This window comes from Bidens hawaiensis, unplaced genomic scaffold (assembly GCF_021521415.1).
Source record: "Bidens hawaiensis isolate Kalapana, Puna unplaced genomic scaffold, B.hawaiensis_p1.1 tig00027697_1, whole genome shotgun sequence".
Classification (NCBI taxonomy): Eukaryota; Viridiplantae; Streptophyta; class Magnoliopsida; order Asterales; family Asteraceae; genus Bidens; species Bidens hawaiensis.
Genome location: NW_027494488.1, coordinates 206,146 through 225,000, shown reverse-complemented (window position 1 = coordinate 225,000; position 18,855 = coordinate 206,146).

Genomic DNA, 18,855 nt, shown 5'->3' with positions numbered 1-18,855 from the left:
AATTGATAAATAGAATTGAGGCCTTAGAGACAGTATTTTTTTTTCTCTAAATATACTTGAAACAAATACTAGATTGTCTAATGCTGAAACGAAAAAAAAATTGCCTAGTGAAAATGTATGATCCCTTTTTGAATGGGATGTATCGTGGAAGAATGAAGAAATTTTTTTCTTCTTCAATCATAAATGAAACTTCGATAGAAAATTGCACAGAAACAGCTGAACTAAATAAAATTCATGGTATCCTTCTTCCCCATCCTAATTCTCCAGAAAATGAACAGAAAATCGAAATATCAGAAAAAAAACAAGTCAAAATCGATTCAAAAAATAGGTTAAAGTTTTCATTGAATGCAATTGATCTATTTTTACTTTGAAGGGCAAGAAAAAAAGGAATGTGCCCTCTTATTTTATTACTAGATGTTCCATTAGTAACATTCCTTTGTAGTTTTGATTTTTTATTTTACTTGTGTTTAGTCTTTCCCGATTATAAATCATATAGAAATTTTTGAAATTGATTTTTTTTATTGGTTCATCAATAGTGTTCGGCCAGAATCCCTTTTTGACTCTGGACCATTCATTCTACTATTATTAGTGAGCAATAATGGAATAATTCTATCATAGAGATATGGGGCATAATTCACATGGATATAGTAAGTCTCGCTTGGGCTGCTTTAATGGTAGTCTTTACATTTTTCCTTTCACTCGTAGTATGGGGAAGAAGTGGACTTTAGAAGCACTCCTAATTTAGTTGAGGAATGAAATGGTATCAATTGTTTTATAGATCATTCTTCAACGCATTTTATATTTGAATTGAAATCATTTTTAAATAAAAATATCTTCGTTTCCAAATTCCATTGGATTATAGTGGATAAACGTATTCTATAACAGTAAAACAAAATAATTATTTCAGATTCATCCGGTGAACGGCGGCCGTAACTTGATACTCTTATTTGGCACTTTTAGTAAGAACATGTTAGTTTGAACAATATAAAAGACTTGATACTCTCTTTATTACCAATACCATAGTAATTGGAATGATTCTTCTGTCACAAGTATAAGGTGTCACCGCATCACTGCTATACGCCACACCATCGCCAACCATCTACTTTAATATCATCATTGCATATATTGTTTGTGCAATTCATTTTAAGGCGTTGACCGGAATTTAGGTCATACATTTAATTGCACATGCATGAATAGCCTTGAGTTTTAGAAAATGAAGATTTAATATCCTTTTTTGTATGGTAAATCACTTAAATGTTGAAAATAGTGCAAAGTCAAACAATATTCAATTTGGAATTGTTCAAGGTGGTTGTTGATAAGTATTAATAGCATTGGACTACTATAGTACTAGTAAAGTGTTAAGCAAAATGATAAACTTGTGTAGTCAATATGAACTCTAATGTCGACATGATCTAACGTGCAGGTACTAGTGGTGAGTTGGAAGGCTGTTTAGGAGAGGAGTTAGTGTTAATAGAGGCTATAGGTGTCTAATGGATACGAAGATTCTTTTTTTACTTTTATCTTAGAAACCTTATTATTGGCGCTTATGAAGATATTTATAAGCAATTATAGGATAATTCCTTGGTAGATTTAACAGTATTTTACATTCGTAACGTTACTGTAATATCATTTAATTCATTCAATAAAGAATGCTCATTGTTGGAGGTTAATTCCTGATTTAATTTAAGTTTTGATACTTCATAAGTACAGTCTTTGGTGCTATATATTAATCAGTTTCATGATTCACTTCCATTGTAAAGCTAGTGTTGCCTTTATGAGGGCCATATGCAATAGCACATTAGTTTGGTGGTTTGAGTTGTTTGGCGTTCGTGCCTATTCGCCATTTGTTAGGTGCTCATTTGTTGCCTTTGCTTGTTTTCTGTGACATCACGTAAATTTCGGACCAAAAATGTAAATTTCCAAAGTCAAGAGACCAATTCTGCCAATTTCCAAACTTTAGGGGCTTAAATAAAAAATCTGATTTCTTGACCCTTCGCGCTACGCGACAGGTCAAGAAAGACACCCATCGCGTACCGCGATGGGCTGTCTGACAGATTGTGACACGTGTGCCACGTGGCACACGGTGGCAACGATTGCTGCCACGTGTCACCACGTGGCAACCCGTCCGCCACGTGTCGTCACATGGCACGGTGCCTGCCACGTGTCACACGTGGCAGGTCTACTGTGTGACTCAACAGGCCTATATCGCGGTACGCGATAGGCCTGCCAAGTGACCCATCGCTATAAATAGGAGGGTTGCGGATTCATTCCAACTCACACCAAAAACACACACATTACTCACTCTCTAACGTCTCACTACGCCTCGTAAAGCGTGCCATTGATCCCTCTCGAAATCCGTGCCCCGTTACCTCGTTTTCCATGCCCATCATCTCGATATACGTACCACTTTCCGACAACGTTCCAAGTGAAGAGGTTGTGCTGCCCCGACGACCCGACGATTTTCTCGAAGTACGTGCTGAGAAGTGTTGGTGTTTCGAGAAGCGTGTTAAGTGTGGAAAAGGTGATTGATCAAGCGGCAACGAAGTGCTGCCCAAGTGTCTAGGGTATTTCTAAGCTAAGCAAGGTAGGCATAATGCCCAAATAAAATAATAATAAAATATTGAAAATGCTTAATACCTCAAGTCGAAGTTATTCTCGATAAACAAAGAAATATATAACAAAGAAAATAAAGAAAAGAAAAATGAAATATATATATGTGAGTATATATATATGAATATTCTTTGTTTTGAAATATATTATTTAAGTGTAATGAGTATACTTAAATAATAAAGAAAGAAAAAAAAATATGTTTCTTAATGAAGAAGAATCGTCGGGTTTTATAAATAAACTAAAGGTTTATTAATATTACTTTTCAACTAAAGGTTTTAAAGTAAAAAGAGATTATGAACTAAAGGTTCATCGAGATAAATAAGACTAAAGGTCTTAAGCCGGATCGTGTATCCGACTAGCAAAATTTATACTCGTATTATAGGTGCGAGATAGCAAGAGAAAGACTCAAGGACGGTGTTGGAAGCCGATCCCATTGAAAATGTGAATACGCCCACTTTTACAAACATTGTTTTCAAACAAACAAACGTGTTATGAGTAAAACTTTACATGAGGCTACGTGTCTCTAAAAACATTGTAAATAAGAGTATAAACCTAGCCCACAGGCTGTGGTATACGTATGTCTGGATCCTTACATATGTGGTATGCGGTGGGCACATCGCACCACGCCTGGTCACGACCTCCAGCCACGATGGGCCGAACCAACGTATGTTCGAGTGAGAATGACCTTGTGTATATTTATGGTACCTAAGTACGTCAAAACGCTGTGGTGTTTTGCTGATGTGACCTAATGTAGAGACTCGAGTTTATGATGATTTTTTAACTTGATTATGTAACACCGTGAAAATTTCGAGTTCAAAGTATGAAATTTCCAAAGTCTAGGGACTAAATTGCCAAAATCCAAACTGGAGGGTTAAAAATGAAAAATTGGTTTTCCTGACCCATCGCACTATGCGATGAGTCAGAAGAGACACCCATCGCGTACCGCGATGGGATGTCTGACAACGTATGACACGTGTGCCACGTGGCACACGGTGGCGCCATGTGCTGCCACGTGTCACCACGTTGCAACACTGCCGCCACGTGGAGCGACGACTGCCACGTGTCAACACGTGGCATGCCTATATGGGTGACTCAGCTAACCTATATCGCGGTACGCGATCGGTCAGCCCAGGGACCCATCGCGTACCGCGATCGGAGCCCAGAAAACGCCTATAAATAGCAGCCATGGGATGTTCATTTCTCACAACCAAAACCTGCTCTCACATCTCTCTACTCTCTCTCTAGAATACATCGATATTCGTGCCTCGTTTTCTCGATAAGCGTGCCTTGAATCTTTTGTTTGTGTAACCAGCGTTTCCTTAGAGTTTGTACCACCTTCCACCCACATATACCAAAAAGGTGTTGTTGAAATGGCAATGAATCTCGATAAACGTGTCGACGGGTACGGAAGTTTGGCGTAATCGTTTGACGATCGAGAAGTAAAGCGGCGTCGAAGTGCTGCTCAAGTCCCTAGGATTTCGGTACGCCACTTAAGGTTAGGCGTAATATCGAATTCAATATAATCTAATATTATATTCAAGGCTTAAGCCTTAAGTCGAGGTTATACTCGATACCTCGATAAAAGAAAAGAAGAGAAAACATAACAAAGAAATGAATGAAAGATTGAATGTTGAATGTGTGATAACATATATATGTGTGTAAGTATATATGTATATATTCTTTGTTATGAAAATATTATTTAATGAATAAAGAGTATTCTTAAATAATAAAAGAAAAGATTACGTTTCTTGGAGAAGAAGAAACGTACAGAACCAAGCTGGAGGTCCAATTGGAACGTGCACCTTCAAGAACTACCTTGACTGCAAGCCCAGTACGTTTAAGGGCACTGAGGGAGCTATAGGCTTCCTGCGTTAGGCTGAGAAGGCCGAATCAGCGTTTGAGATGTGTAATTGTCCACCTGCCAGTAGGGTCAAATTTGCTGCTGGAACACTTGAAGATTCTGCCCTCACTTGGTGGAATTCAAACATGCAGATCCTTGGATTGGAACTGGCTAACGCTATGAACTGGGAGGAGTTCAAGAACATGATGCGAGAAGAGTACTGTCCTAGGGAATAGATTGCAAAGTTGGAATCAGAGTTTTGGTCATTGAAGATGGTGGGTTCAGAAATCGAAGCCCACACTACCCGTTCTCACGAGTTAGCTGTGATGTGTCCACGGATGGTAGACCCGCCGAGTAAGAGGATTGAAATGTATATTGATGGGTTAGCACCGCAAATTCAGGGCATGGTGACATCTTCCAGACCAGCCACGATTCAACAAGCGATCCGGTTAGCTCACAAACTGACGGATCAAGCAGTGACCCAAGGTGCGCTACCACCTAGGGGTTCAACCACTAAAGCCCGTGACAACCCGATTACTGACAACAACAACAACAACCCGAGCAATGGAAAGAGAAAGTTTGACAACACCAGATCCTCATCCTCGAACCCCCCACAGCAACAACACTACCGTAAGCCCGAACTCACTCGGGGCTTCAACAATCAGGGTCACAACAACAATAACAACGGTGGCGGGCAGGGTTCGAGCGGATATGCTGGGAAATATCCGAAGTGCAACAGGTGCAACTATCATCATGCTGGCCCGTGTGACCGTGTCAAGTGTCTGTGATGCGGAAAGATGGGTCACCAGGCAAAGGAATGTAGAGGAGACCTTGCGGAAAAGGGTGCTCCTAAACCACCTATGACGACTAAGGGATGTTTCGAATGTGGTCAGTAGGGTCATTTCAGGAAAGATTGCCCCAAACTGAAACATAACGAGAACAATGGAAGTAATGGAAGTGGCAGTGGTGGTGGAAGCAACGGTAAAGGAAGAACTTTCGTTATTGGGTCGGGTCAAGCCCGCAATGATCCATACGTGGTGCCTGGTAAGTTTTCTGTGAATGACTGTTTTGCTTCTGTATTGTTTGACACTGGAGCTGATAGGAGTTCTGTTTCAAAAGCCTTTAGTCAACTCTTAGACCTAACTCCAACCCCGTTAGATGCTAAGTTTCCTGTTGAATTAGCTGACGGTAAGACTATAGTAACGACTCATGTACTTGCGGGACGTAAGTTAAAACTGTCAGGTCATATTTTTGATATCGACCTCATACTTTTTACGCTTGGTAGTTTCGATGTCGTTGTCGGCATGGACTGGTTATCCGAGAACCGAGCGGAGATTATATGTCATGACAAGATAGTCCACATTTCTACCCCTTCCGGCGAGATCATTTCGATCCGGGGCGAGAGAAGCGGCATGACCACCAGCGTTATCACCCTCATGAAGGCGCAGAAGTATCTACGAAAGGGTCATCCGGCAATTTTGGCGCAGATTGTTGAGAAACCCGCGGAGGAGAAGCGAATTGAAGAGATACCGATTGTGCGAGATTTTCCGGAAGTTTTCCCGGAGGATTTGCCTGGACTCCCTCCTATACGACAAGTCTAATTCCAAATCTAGTTGACACCTGGTGCAGCACCCATAGCACGAGCCCCGTATCGGGCTCGCACCGGCGGAGCTTCAAGAACTGTCCACTCAGTTACAAGATTTGTTGGATAAGGGTTTTATCCGACCTAGCTCATCGCCATGGGGAGCCCCTGTCTTATTTGTCAGAAAGAAGGACGGGACTTTCTGCATGTGCATCGACTACCGGAAGTTGAACAAGGTGACGGTCAAGAACCGTTATCCTTTACCCCGAATTGATGATCTGTTTGACCAGCTCCAAGGATCGAGTTACTACTCGAAGATCGACCTGCGGTCTGGTTACCATCAACTAAGAGTACGCGAAGAAGATATTTCAAAGACGGCTTTCAGAACACGGTATGGACACTTCGAGTTTTCGGTTATGCCTTTTGGCTTAACCAACGCACCAGCCGTATTTATGGATCTCATGAATCGAGTATGCAAGGCGTACCTCGACAAGTTTGTGATTGTGTTTATTGATGATATTCTCGTCTACTCCAAGGACAAGGCTGACCACGAAGAACACTTGAGATTAATTCTGGAATTGTTGAAGAATGAGCAGCTGTACGCTAAACTCTCGAAATGCGAATTTTGGCTTCGCGAGGTTCACTTTTTAGGACATGTGATCAACGAGAATGGTATCCATGTCGATCCCGGTAAGGTAGAGGCCATCAAAAACTGGGAAGCAGCTAAGACTCCGACTGAGGTGCGACAATTCCTAGGACTGGCCGGCTACTACCGGCGTTTCATCGAGGGATTTTCAAAGATTGCTCAACCCCTCACCTCTTTGACTCACAAAGGCACTAAGTACAATTAGGGTGACGCGCAAGAATCCGCTTTTCAACTGTTGAAAACCAAACTCTGTAGCGCCCCTATTCTAGCCCCACTCGAGGGAACAGAGAATTTCGAGGTACATTGTGACGCATCGATACAAGGTCTCGGTTGTGTGCTGATGCAACTCGAGAAGGTTATAGCCTATGCCTCTCGACAACTACGGATTCACGAGAAGAACTACACGACCCATGGCTTGGAACTTGGAGCTGTGGTGTTTGCCCTTAAGATATGGAGGCATTACTTGTATGGTACCAAGTTTACCATTTACACCGACCACAAGAGTCTCCAGCATATCTACGATCAGAAGGAGCTGAACATGCGACAGCGTCGTTGGGTCGAGCTGCTTAAGGATTATGATTGTGCCATCAAGTACCACCCTGGCAAGGCCAATGTAGTGGCCGACGCACTTAGCAGAAAAGAAACAGATAAACCCAGACGAGTGCGAGCATTGCAACTCACGATTCGTACCAACTTACCCGATCAGATTCGCGATGCCCAACTCGAAGCTTTGAAAGATGATAATCTTCCATCGAAACTCATGCGGGGCATGAACAAACAACTTGAAACCAAATCGGACGGGGTCCGATATTTTGAGAAACGGATTTGGGTTCCTCGATACGGAGAGTTGAGAACTCTAGTGATGGACGAAGCCCACCAATACCGATATTCTATCCACCCCGGCTCAGATAAAATGTACCATGACTTAAAGGCACTTTACTGGTGGCCGAACATGAAAGCCGACATTGCCACCAACGTGAGAAAATGCTTGACTTGTGCCAGAGTCAAAGTAGAATACCAGAAACCATCTGGCCTGCTATAGCAACCGGAACTCCCAATGTGGAAATGGGAACACATTTCAATGGACTTCATCACGGGATTACCTAAAACACCGACGGGATGCGATACCATCTGGGTGATCGTTGACCGGTTGACTAAGTCGGCACACTTTTTAGCAATTAAGGAATCGAACAAAATGGAAAGATTGACTCGCGTCTACATGAAAGAAGTGGTGTCTAGACACGGAGTGCCTGTCTCAATCATTTCTGATCGAGATTCCCGTTTCACTTCGCACTTTTGGAAGTCACTGCAAAGCGCACTAGGCACCCGTCTTGATATGAGCACAGCATACCATCCTCAGACGGATGGGCAAAGCGAACGAACTATTCAGACCTTAGAGGACATGTTGCGTGCATGTGTATTGGATTTCGGAAAAAGTTGGGAACCTCACTTACCTTTGGTAGAATTTTCGTATAATAACAGCTACCACGCAAGTATTAAAGCAGCGCCGTTTGAAGCGCTGTACGGACAGAAGTGTCGATCACCTCTCTGCTGGGCAGAGGTGGGTGACAGCCAAATCACTGGTCCAGAATTGGTACTCGAAACCTCTGAAAAGATTGTTCAAATCCGAAACCGCATGGCAGCAGCACGAGATCGTCAAAAGAGTTACGCCGACAAGCGCCGAAAACCTCTCGAATTTCAAGTGAACGACCAAGTATTACTCAAAGTCTCACCTTGGAAAGGTGTGGTTCGCTTCGGGAAGCGAAACAAACTCAACCTACGATACGTTGGTCCTTACCGGATAACTGAGCGCATTGGTCCGGTGGCGTACCGACTGGACTTACCAGCGGAACTCAGCAGTGTACACAATGTTTTTCACGTATCCAATTTGAAGAAATGCCTATCTGATGAAACCCAAGTAGTCCCTTTGGACGAACTGCAAGTTGATAAACAGCTACGCTTCATTGAAGAACCAGTTGAAGATTTGGATTGGGAAACCAAAACACTCAAGCACAGCAAAATTCCAATCGTTAAGGTTCGTTGGAACTCAAGACGTGGACCGGAGTTCACGTGGGAACACGAGGATCAAATGATGAAAAAATATCCTCACCTTTTTGAAGGGCTGACCAAACACAGAAACCGCGAAACCCGACAAACCGTCAGAAATCACCGGAGGTATGAATTAAATTTCGGGACGAAATTTCTTTCTACTAGGGGATGATATGACAAACTGAAAATTTTTCTTACTTTTTCAGACACTCATCACGACTTGACTCAAATTTTCGGGACGAAAATTCTTTAACATGGGAATGATGTGACAATCGTCAATTTCAGGTTAACTCCGTTAACTCAACTCCATTAATTCAAACTTAAAGATCATTGGATCTATAACGCACACCTCATTAGATTTAAACTAGGATTTAAATGACGCTTGACACTTACTACATGTGTAGTCTTTCGGGATTTGCACCGAAACGCAAACGAGTTGACGCAAACGATTGGTGAATAAACGAAAAACGCCAAAACAATAATTATGTGATAATTATGTGTTAGACTTATGTGTTATGTGATAAAATTGTTATAAACGTTAACTAAATGTGCTAGAACTAGTTAATTAAGCTAGAAAAGTAACATTTGAAAGTGGAGGGACCTAGATGTAACATGATTGTTATTAAATAATATTAAGCTAAAACCCTAGCCTCTCTTTCTCTCTCAAAACCGATCGGCCAGCCCCCCTTCTCCCTTGTTCTTGGCTGCCGTCAATCACACACACACATACATACAAGAATCATTCAAGTTTATTGGAGATTAAGGTGCTAGGAAGGTATAAACATCTATCCTATGCATCCTCTATGCTTAATCTTGATTTTGAATGGGTTAATTATAAACCCTAGGTCCGATTTTTCATATGTATATGTGTTCACAGGTTTTATTTTGATTTGATGATGTATTGATGATGATTTGATGACTATAATTGATATTGTTACATGTTAATTGTTGTGTCTTTGATTTTGAGATCAAATAAAACCCTAACCATGTATGAATGGTGTAATTGATAGCATGGATAGTGGTTATGGGGTCTAGAATGTTATATGAATGAATTGTGGTTTATAGATGGTTAATATGTTGAGTTTTGTTGCAAACAGTTTCTGGACAGATTGTGTTGTTGATGTTCAATTGACTGTATCGGGGTGTAAATGTGAAAATTGGTTGAGATTATTGATACTACAGTAAACTAGGTTGAGTCTAGTTTCTAAAGAATATAAATTTTCAATTTTTGGACGTGTAAAAGTTAACCTTTATGATTTTACAAAAACGTTGTGCAAAGCTGAGTTGTTAGACCTGCTGTTAGGTTGTTTTGTAAATATTATATCTCATGAATTACGAGACCAATTGGGTTGGTTCCACTTCTGGAAGTTGACTTGTTGAGTTAGGAACCTAACCCAAGTGGTCTTGCATTTTTGGATTTTTCATTTAACGGGAATTTCAAATAACATTCTGTTGCGCATGAATTTGACTGTTATGAGCTTGCTGTAATGTTTTGATCATTATGAGAAATCTATGTGGAATAAAAATAAAATAAAATATGTTCTGGAAACCTAACACATGCATGCTTTTGTGATGATTTTTGGTAAATTATTTGAGATGCTATGATCGGTGGAATAGTACAATCTTTCAAGTAGAATTTCTGTCTCGGTGAAACTAGCTGCTGAATTTTGTGAAAATGCTTGAAACATGATAATTGCTAGTTAATTGTTATGTTTTGACCAAATTGCCCCTGCGGGGAATACTTGCTAAATAGTTGTCGTGTTTTGACCAAATTTCCCTTGTGGGGAATAATTGCTAGTTAATTGTTATGTGTGACCAAATTGCCCTTACGGGGAGTAATTGCTAGTGATGTACATTATTAATACATGACACGTAAATAATTGCTCACACATGTAATGTATCACAAATGTACTTGTTAAAGTCACACACGATTCACAAACGAAACACGAAACATATTGTGTGCATAGGTATTATGTGCCGAGTCTAGAGACTTGATAATAGTTCCGACACTTAGAAAAATCTCTTTGTTGTTTTAGAACGCTAGAGAGAGTTTTTCTGTGACGCGCATCCTTTGGTGATTTAATTTGGGAATTCTTCGCAAACAGTGAGTTTCACTTACCCCTTTAAACTGTTTTAAATGCTTTTCACTTGGGGGAGATAACATACTCCGAAAAATGCATTTAAGATTTTGTTAGTAAATTATATATCACTTGTAAAGGCTAAGTGGCAAACGAAACATTTGAAGTCCTACACATCGAACCGGTTAATATTTGGAATAGCGAGTCACTGTTGAGTAGTACTACTGGGTTTGACAAACCCCACCCAACGCTAAACTCGACTGGAGGTCGAGCGGGTGTAATTTTGGCTAACACGTACCATGGTCTGGATGACCTGGTGACAGGCACTTGATAAACAGTCAGCTTCGGTGTCGAACACTTAGTAATACTTGTTGTATAGGCTAGCTACCTATCGATATATAATTGATTTAACGCAAAACGCTAAACGCTTTATTTTATATAAACTTGTGAACTCACCAACCTCGTGTTGACACTTTTAGTATGTTATTCTCAGGTAGCCGAGGCGGGTGCGCGGTATAGGATCATGCATGGTTTTTGAACATTCTGATATGCAAACATGTTTTTAACTATTATTACTTGGGTTTTTAAGTCGTCCTGCGTGACGTAACTTTTGTCTTTTGGTTTTTACGCTTCCGCACTTATTTTCATTTAAACGTTTTTATGGTTTGATTATAACTAATGATTCCGATCCTGTTAGTTCACACCCTCTGACGGTAAAACTCCGTTAGTGGATTTTGAGGGTGTGACAGCGTGTTCATCAGCATTCGTTGCTGGCGAATTTTCTTACATTTTGCAGGTGAACAAGTTTAGCACTTGGAGTGTCGAAGTGCTATTGCTATATCCGATGGCTCAGATTCATTTTGTAAACTTAATATGGTAGTTTGTAAACATACACAAGTATATCTTTTGTAACAATTTTAAACAGGTGTTTATAATCCCGTCTTTTATAAGTTACATTTTCGATCCTTTAAGTTTATAAGTCTTCCGCAAATAAACGTAACTCAGATTTATTTACAATTACGATACCAACTGTTGGGTCATACTTCTAGGCCTTAGATGGGGGTGTGACAGATTATTCCTAAGCCAAGATAGGCCGAGACTTACGTGGTCTCGAGGGGTAATTAAGTAAAGAAAATATTTTTAGCGTCAGCATATTCACCAGCATTCGTTGCTGAGTATTTTATAACATTTTGCAGGTAATTAAGATTAGAGCTTGAAGAACGAAGAAGCTCAAGAATCCAATGGCTCGGATAATTTTGTTTAAATATTAAAATATAATATTTTTGTAAAACATATAAACAAGTAAATACTAAACGAGACTTTCGTCTCGTTCTTTTGTAATGTAAATATTTATAAGAAAGATCCTTATGTTTTATTAAGTCTTCCGCATTAACCCGCTACTCTGATTTATTTTCAAACATGGTACCAACTAGTGATCACACGCCTAGGCTAGAAATGGGGGTGTGACATTTTCTTAATTTATGGTAGGGTGTTTCTTCATAGTGTGGGTTTTTGCTTAACGGTAGTAGGAGGTGCTATGTAGGGCCGGTCCAGTCTTCCGGGAGACACTGTAAATTTGTTTATAACAAAAACCTATAAATGACTAATTGGGACAATGAAAAGAATGATAGTTTATGGAATAAATGTTCATGGGTTTAATTCTTGTAAGGCCATGAGTAGTGTATTTTTATATAGAAATATAAGTCATTTTAGTAACTTGTTAATTATTTTTTATTTGTTCGTATTGAGTTATAGAAATACAACCAAACTAGTAAATTGTCAAAATATATATCACATAGTTAAAACATGATTTTAGGGGTTCCTTTCTTTACTTGCCTCAAGTTCGAAAATTTTAACGGATTTTTAAAGACGGTACATTACTGTGGTTGTGTGCAAGATGGTTTGTGTGGGGTTAGAGAGGGGTTAGAGAATGTTCTTGGTGGAGTGAGGCATGTGTACAATTTAATGGTTTAATCAAATATACGTTTAGACTAAAGAATATATATTATGTGGTTGACATGCTTTTGACAGTTTTATTGATTAGACATTTGGAATGACCTACTTGATGTCTAAAGTAAAGAGTTTAGTCCATTCAACCATTGTGGTCCGTTCATGTTAGTGCATGATGTCAGTAGTTCAGTGTCGAGTGTCTGTAATCGTGTTAGTTAGGTTTGAGTTTTGTATGTAAGCGAAGTTACTGACAAGTTCGCTTATGTGGGCGAACTTGTTAGTCAAGCGAAGTTAGGGACAACTTCACCTGAACATGCCAGGCGAAGTTGTCGTGTCTATATAATATGTTTGTTACGGCTTATTCGATAGAGATAGATTAAGAGTTTGTGTATTCGAGTCAGAGAGTTTTGTATCCAGTGATTATAGTATCACGTGCTTACGGTTGGAATACAACGTGTGTTCGGTTATCGTATCGTGTGTTAGCTCGTATTGTTTTCTATACTCGTAACGTCTTACGTAGGGATTCCGCACCTACGTAGAACGCGATATCTCGTGTAGATCCGGCAACTCAGGGGGAGTCGACATCTGCAGCTGGTGGTGATGATGTGGTGGTGGTTGACGTAGAGGAGATGGATGATGTTTTGGTTGGTGACGATGATGTACTACCGAGTGATGTGATAGAGAAAATTGGTGAAGAGATTGTGATTGATACAGAGATAGAAGAGGGAGAGATAGTAGAGGAGAATGTGGAGCAGGAGATACCGCAAGTCGAGAACGTAGATATGAGTCAACAGATTGGGAATGATGAGTCTGAATGGGAAGAGCAGCCTAGATGGAAGGAAGGCTATGCTCAGTGGTTCGTCAAAACGAAGAAACCGGCGGTCCCTACAATGTTTAAGAAGAGTTACAACATTAAAGGCTATGCTGAAGCGAAGAAAGGGATTATTTGCTGGATATATGATGAGCAGTTGAGGCTCTTCGTGATTAAAAGGTATGACGGTGTTCAGTACTTTAGAAGGATGTTAAGATCGTTGAATACACTGCCAGAATGTGAAGTGAAAGACTTAGCCAGATTGGGATTGATAAACAGAAGTGACGATAATATGGCTAGAGTCATTGAGAAAATTGTATGGAAAGAAAGTATAAAAGAGAAGAAATTTGAGCTGTTGAAGCCACAAAAGGGAAAACTTGTTGAAGACAAGGATAGAGCTTTGAGAGCTGATGGAAAGCCTTGGATGATTATGAAGTATAAACCGATCCGGTGTTTGAAAGAATTACCGATGAAGCTAATGCCCAAGGATGTGCTTAAAGACCTGAAGTGGTGGTTTGTAGATTGTGAGACAGCTGAGGCGGTGATGGAAGACGAAGATGAACAAGAGCTGCTTAGAGTGTACGATCCGATGCACTTGGTAAACTTATCGCAAGCTGATTTGCAGGTGTTGAATGACAAGAAGATATTTTATATTCCTGCTTGGAAAGACGAAGCGAGGAAATATCAAAGAGTTGTCTCGGTTTGTGTTCGAGAAGGAGTGCATGCTTGAAGATAGAAGATTGAAGATTACAAGACACGTGTTTGAAGCTAAAGAGATGAAGCTACTGCCAAGGGGGGAGTCTGTTGGTGCATGATGTCAGTAGTTCAGTGTCGAGTGTCTGTAATCGTGTTAGCTAGATTTGAGTTTTGTATGTAAGCGAAGTTACTGACAAGTTCGCTTATATGGGCGAACTTGTTAGTCAAGCGAAGTTAGGGACAACTTCGCCTGAACATGCCAGGCGAAGTTGTCGTGTCTATATAATATGTTTGTTACGGCTTATTCGATAGAGAGAGATTAAGAGTTTGTGTATTCGAGTCAGAGAGTTTTGTATCCAGTGATTATAGTATCACGTGCTTACGGTTGGAATACAACGTGTGTTCGGTTATCGTATCGTGTGTTAGCTCGTATTGTTTTCTATACTCGTAACGTCTTACGTAGGGATTCCGCACCTACGTAGAACGCGATATCTCGTGTAGATCCGGCTGGGAACCTACAATTCAATCTCTATAGTTACTCTTTTTTATACTTTTATAACATTTAAGCATCTCACAATAACTTCTGTGTATTTTAAAAATGAGCTATGTTGGTATTTTATTTTAAATGAAAACTACGAAGTTTCTTGAAAGTAAGTGCAAGCATAAAAATTATAAATTGCATGGCTAGTTTATTAAACATATCTGATATGATTAGCAATATATAACAATATACTTAATTATGTCTAATTTGATAAAATCTTTCTCTACTCTTCTAACAAAATTGGATCTAACTTACTCGAAACTTTCACCAAACACATACACGTTATTGTTATTCGTTCAAAATCCTTTTAACACATGTCACTTTCTCACAATACCTTAAGATTCCCCTTATTATTGACATAGAGTATCAAGTCTTTTTTATTATTTAAACTAACATTTTCTTACAAAAAGTGCCAAATAAGATTAAAGGCTATAGCATTAATTAAATTTAGATATATTATTAATGCATGCATGCCAAATAAGATTAAAGGCTATAGCATTAAATATATCTAAGCGTTAATAATATATCTAAATTTAATTAATGCTATAGTCTTTAATATTATTTGACACTTTTAGTAACAAGAGGTTAGTTTGAACAATTATTGTTCAAACTAACCTCTTGTTACTAAAAGTGTCAAATAATATTAAAGGCTATAACATTTATAAATTTAGATATATTATAAAGGCTATAATATTATTAGTTTGTATTATTCAAACTAACCTCTTGTTACTAAAAGTGTCAAATAAGATTAAAGGCTATAACATTTATAAATTTAGATATACTATTAATGCATCATCTATAACATTTATAAATTTAGATATATTATTAATGCATGCATTAATAATATATCTAAATTTATAAATGTTATAGCCTTTAATATTATTTGACACCTTTAGTAACAAGAGTTAGTTTGAATAAAACAAAAGACTTGATACTCTCTTTATTGTTAAAACTAACCTCTTGTTAGTGTCAAATAAGATTAAAGGCTATAGCATTACTTAAATTTAGATATATTATTAATGCATAGATAATAATTGATACTCTCTATTATTAATAATTATCTATGCATTAATAATATATCTAAATTTAAGTAATGCTATAGCCTTTAATCTATTTTGGCACTTTTAGTAACAAGAGTTTAGATTGAACAATATAAAAGACTTGATACTCTCTTTATTACCAATACCATAATAATTCGAATGATTCTTCCGTCACAAGTATAAGGTGTCACCGCATCACAGCCATACGCCACACCATCGCCAACCATCTACTTTAACATCATCATTGCATATATTGTTTGTGCAATTCATTACCGGAATTTAGGTCAAACATTTAATTGCACATGCATGAATGGCCTTGAGTTTTAGAAAATGAAGATTTAATATCCTTTTTTGTATGGTAAATCACTTAAATGTTGAAAATAGTGCAAAGTCAAACAATATTCAATTTGGAATTGTTCAAGGTGGTTGTTGATAAGTATTAATAGCATTGGACTACTATAGTACTAGTAAAGTGTTAAGCATAATGATAAACTTGTGTAGTCAATTTGAACTCCAATGTCGACATGATCTAACGTACAGGTACTAGTGGTGAGTTGGAAGGCTGTTTAGGAGAGGAGTTAGTGTTAATAGAGGCTATAGGTGTCTAATGGATACGAAGATTCTTTTTTACTTTTATGTTAGAAACCTTATTATTAGCGCTTATGAAGATATTTATAAGAAATTATAGGATAATTCCTTGGTAGATTTAACAGTCTTTTACATTCGTAACGTTACTATAATATCATTCAATTCATTCAATAAAGAATGCTCATTGTTGGAGGTTAATTCCTGATTTAATTTAAGTTTTGATACTTCATAAGTACAGTCTTTGGTGCTATATATTAATTAGTTTCATGATTCACTTCCATTGTAAAGCTAGTGTTGCCTTTATGAGGGCCATATGCAATAGCAAATCAGTTAGGTGGTTTGAGTTGTTTGGCGTTCGTGCCTATTCGCCATTTGTTAGGTGCTCATTTGTTTCCTTTGCTTGTTTTCTTAATTTATGGTAGGGTGTTTCTTCATAGTGTGGGTTTTTGCTTAACGGTAGTAGGAGGTGCTATGTAGGGCCGGTTCAGTCTTCCGAGAGACACTGCAAATTTGTTTTATAACAAAGACCTATAAATGACTAATTGGGACAATAGAAAACGTGATAGTCTGTGGAATAAATGATCATGGGTTTAATTATTGTAAGGCCATGAGTAGTGTATTTTTATATAGAAATATAAGTTATTTTAGTAACTTGTTTATTATTTTTTATTTGTCCGTATTGAGTTTTAGAAATACAACCAAACTAGTAAATTGTCAAAATATATATCACATAGTTAAAACGTGATTTTAGAGGTTCCTTTCTTTACTTGTCTCAAGTTCGAAAATTTTAACGGATTTTTAAAGACGGTACATTACTGTGGTTGTGTGCAAGATGGTTTGTGTGGGGTTAGAGAGGGGTTAGAGAATGTTCTTGGTGGAGGGAGGCATGTGTACAATTTAATGGTTTAATCAAATATACGTTTAGACTAAAGAATATATATATTTTGTGGTTGACATGGTTTTGACAGTTTTATTGATTAGACACTTTGAATGACCTACTTGATGTCTAAAGTAAAGAGTTTGGTCCATTAAACCATAGTGGTCCATTCAACCTTTATAGTTACTCTTTTTTATACTTTTATAACATTTAAGCATCTCACAATAACTTCCGTGTATTTTAAAAATGAGCTATGTTTGGTATTTTATTTTAAAAGAAAACTACGATGTTTCTTGAAAATAAGTGCAGGCATAAAAATTATAAATTGCATGGGTAGTTGATTAAATTTATTTTATATGATTAGCAATGTATAACAATATACTTAATTATGTCATACACGTAATTTGATAAAATCTTTCTCTACTCTTCTTACAAAATTGGATCCAACTTACTCGAAACTTTCACCAAACACATACACGTTATTGTTATTCGTTCATAATCCTTTTAACACATGTCACTTTCTCACAATACCCTAAGATACCCCTTATTAATAACATAGATTATCATGTCTTTTATATTGTTCAAACTAACCTTTTTTTTACTAAAAGTGCCGAATAAGATTAAAGGCTATAGAATTAATTAAATTTAGATATATTATTAATGCAGATACTACTGCGTTAATAATATATCTAAATTTACTACTGCATTAATAATAATATATCTAAATTTATTTAATTCTATAGCCTTTAATCTTCTGCATTAATAATATATCTAAATTTAATTAATTCTATAGCCTTTAATCTTATTTGGCACTTTTAGTAACAAGAATTTAGTTTGAACAATAAAGAGAATATCAAGTCTTATATATTGTTCAAACTAACCTTTTGTTAATAAAAGTGCCAAATAAGATTAAAGGCTATAGCATTAATTAAATTTAGAAATATTATTAATGCATAGATGATGCATTAATAATATATCTAAATTTAAGTTAGGGCTGTCACTTTTACCCGAAAAAACACGTACCCGAACCCGAACTAACCTGACCCGAAAAACCCGAACCCGAAAAAGGCTAACCCGAACCCGAACGGAAGTAGTTCGGGTTGGTTCTCGGGTTTGATTTTTAAGTTTCGGGTCAACCCGAATAAAGTTTTAGTTTTGAATTAAATATATTTTTAGGTATAATTGGCTTCGTCTTAGCCACTAACATTATCAGAATCTGGTCCTAATCGGTTTTGTCATTACAACTATTAAAGATCGATTGTTTATTGTTAATTTATGTTTTCCGTTTATTATTGACAGCAACCAAATCACGCCCGATTGAAGACGATTATGGTTCCCGTTAATTTTACTCTTCTTTTGGATTGTTTTTATCAAGATATGTTGTTTTTTTATTTGATTATCTGTTTACGAGCAAAGAATAATTGTCGTTTTAATTTTAGCATTATAGTTTTTTTATTTTATTTTTGTTTCTCGGATACTCGAAACCCGATTAACCCAACCCGAATTACCCGAATCCGAAAAACCCGTGAGAGATTTGGGTTGGGTTT